The 2,884-nt window shown below is 36.3% G+C and overlaps 1 long non-coding RNA gene across 1 annotated transcript in view; it reads left to right on the top strand.

The window, feature by feature from the left end:
• The window catches only part of LOC117282797, a 5,744-nt gene extending 4,493 nt beyond the window's left edge, over positions 1 to 1,251 (top strand). The window contains exon 3 of the long non-coding RNA XR_004513672.1: positions 783 to 1,251. This is a non-coding gene — a long non-coding RNA (uncharacterized LOC117282797). The remainder of the gene's footprint in view (positions 1 to 782) is intronic.
• The last annotated feature ends 1,633 nt before the right edge of the window (positions 1,252 to 2,884 follow it).

The following is a 2,884-nucleotide window of genomic DNA, read 5'->3' as shown; positions in this document are numbered from 1 at the left end:
GGTTTTATTACCCCTTGTATCTCAAATTCTTGATTTAACCTATGCTTCAACTCAGTTGCCAGTCCACGTGCATGGCTATCACCTAGTATTCTTATTTTATGTTTCACCCTTTTTGAATTATCACTATTTATATTTACATTTTTTACATTTTTCATTCCCAACTTCATACGGTATGCTTCGATGTCCTGACCCGTCTTTGACAATACGTTATATTGAATTTTGGGGTTATGAACGTCAACTGACACTCTTTCCTCTTGCAAAATCTTGATTACTTGCTGTGCTGATTTTAACTCCATTGTAACCATTTTTAAATAGTCATTCAATTTATTACAATTTGCACAACAATTTAATTCACTTTCACCAGTATTTTGATCCAAATATCGAGAGACACAATCAACGACTACATCGATGGCCGCCATCTTGTGTGAAAACAACTACTACTGAATTATTATTATTATTACTGACTTATATAGTAATTATTAATTAATAAACAATTACTACTGAAACTATATCAATATACAGGTCATGTAGAATATGTCACAAATACTAATGTTTTAGGATAATTAAAAAGTGTTTGAAAAGCTGAACATGCTTTCAATAATAATATTTATGAGAGAATGAGGTGGTAAAAGCTTTACTATGAGGAATAAAGGAACAAGTGTACAGATTGTTTATAGAGGCAGTGTGTTGTAAAGTAATATGTGTTATTTCCCAATGCGAAGATTTATGGTAATCCACCATGTAGGGAAGCACACTAATTTTGCATTTTTCTTTTCATTGAGGAGGGTGCTGCAGTAAATACCTGGCAACAGCAGCATTTATTGAGGAGACTGACAAACTCTTTGAGAGTGTAAATGGTGGAATGCCTTTTGACCCTAAGAAAACACTGTGTTGCCCACTGAGCGATAACAGTCGCAATATAGAGCACTGGGAAATGGCAAGTATTGGGATAAAGAGTTGGATCTTCCTCAAGGATGGTAAACCCACCTTTCTTCAACCTCCTCCTCCTCCGCAGAATGGGTGGCTGATTAACATAACTGCTGCCCAGCATGTGTGGAAGACAGTGAAAGAGGCTAACCACTACCTCACTTTTGCTGTTTGAAGTGAATTGTGTTGTTACTGGCCCAAATTCTGCAACTTCCACAGTGATGCAATTGGTCTAGATCAGTGGTTATCAAACTTTTTACCTTTGAGCCCCCCCTGACAAGAGAAAATACTCTGAGGACCCACCAGCTTGTTTTTTTTTTATCAAAATAGAAGTCATGGTATGTTTGACGTTTTATTCAGTTTATTTTGTGTTTTTCTACATACTATTTAGCAGTTTTTTTACTCAAAATTAAAGTACATCACAATATTAGGCCTACAATATAAATTAGTTTTAACACTTGCAATTACCCAAAATGTGTATTGAAATGAAACGATATTTAACTAACAAGTGTTTAATCTTTTCTGCAAAGAAAATCAAACATTTAAATGTCAAAGTTCAGTTTGAATGATGGGCCTGCTTTTGAGAACAAAGTTTATCAAAACGTGGTGTAATATCCGAAATGGCCACTCTAACTTCTTTAGCAATATTTAGCCTTGAACGATACTTTGACTTTATAGCTGCCAAAGCAGAAAAGCCTGTCTCGCATAAGTAAGTTATTGCGAAAGGAATCAGGATTTTCAATGCTTTTTGGCTCAAAGTTTGGAATTCGTGCCAATATGTATCAGAACTCCAGCAAAGACATTTCCTTAAATTTACTTTTTAATGAAGTATCACTTGTGAGATCGATGAGTTGTTCTTGCTCATTTACCTTCAGAGATTATGGCCCAGGAGCATTTTTGAATGGATTTTTAATCCAATTAAATTTGTCAAAACCATTGGAAAAGTATTTTTCGAAATGAACTTTCAACATTATGAGATGATCAAGTAGGCAGCTTTTTATGTCCATTGGAAGCACTGGATTATCAGTGTCTTGTACCATTGACACTAGAGTAGGGAACATGTCTAGCGTGTCACTTTCCATACTGTTTCTCCAGAGCTCTAATTTTCTCATGAATGCCTTCACTTTGTCATTCAAAGAAAATACAGTTGCCTCATTCCCCTGAAGTGAAGTGCTGAGAATATTTAGTTTCTCAAATATATCTGTGAGGTAAGCCATTTTCAATAAAAATTCCTTGTTACTGAAACTGTCTGCCAGTGAGTGATTTTCCCCACTTAAAAAACAGAACACCTCATGCCTCAGCTTAAACATTCTCTTTAATACCTTGCCTCTTGCAAGCCATCGAGCATCACTAAGAAACAACAGAGCAGTGTGTTCAGCACCCATTTCCTCACACAGCATTTTAAAAAGTCTAGATTTCAGAGGATGTGGCTGCCGCTGAACTATCAACGCTGTCTCTGGCATACACGTTTTATAATTGCCAGTAAAGAGAATAATTATTAGTTATTTTGAAATTCATGATAATTAAAGCCTGTACTCATCCAAAGTTTTTGTATATGTATTTTTATTTTCTGTTACTTTTCTAATTGATTTAGTGCAGTTTTAATTTTTATCTGTAGGAAAGTATGTTACGCCCCCCTTTCAAGCCCTTCGCGTCCCCCCTGGGGGTCGCACCCCACAGTTTGATAACCACTGGTCTAGATGACACGTGGTTTGGCAATTGGCCTTTCGTGACCCCTGTCATCTGGATTATGACACTATCTGCTAATGGAGGCAGGTTTTGAACTGCTTTTATATATTGCTAAGATTTAGGTCTCAGCTGAATAGCCTGGATAGCTACACTGTGTTCAGGCTAGTTGTCATGTGCAGCAATGAGCAGGCTAAATTATTCTTCAGGAATATATATGCTTGTTTCACAGTCATTAATCTAGCCACTTCAGCTCTCCATCAGAGCTTAA

Source organism: Cryptotermes secundus, unplaced genomic scaffold (genome assembly GCF_002891405.2).
Source record: "Cryptotermes secundus unplaced genomic scaffold, Csec_1.0 scaffold9629, whole genome shotgun sequence".
Classification (NCBI taxonomy): Eukaryota; Metazoa; Arthropoda; class Insecta; order Blattodea; family Kalotermitidae; genus Cryptotermes; species Cryptotermes secundus.
This window is presented reverse-complemented; position numbering and strand designations above follow the sequence as displayed.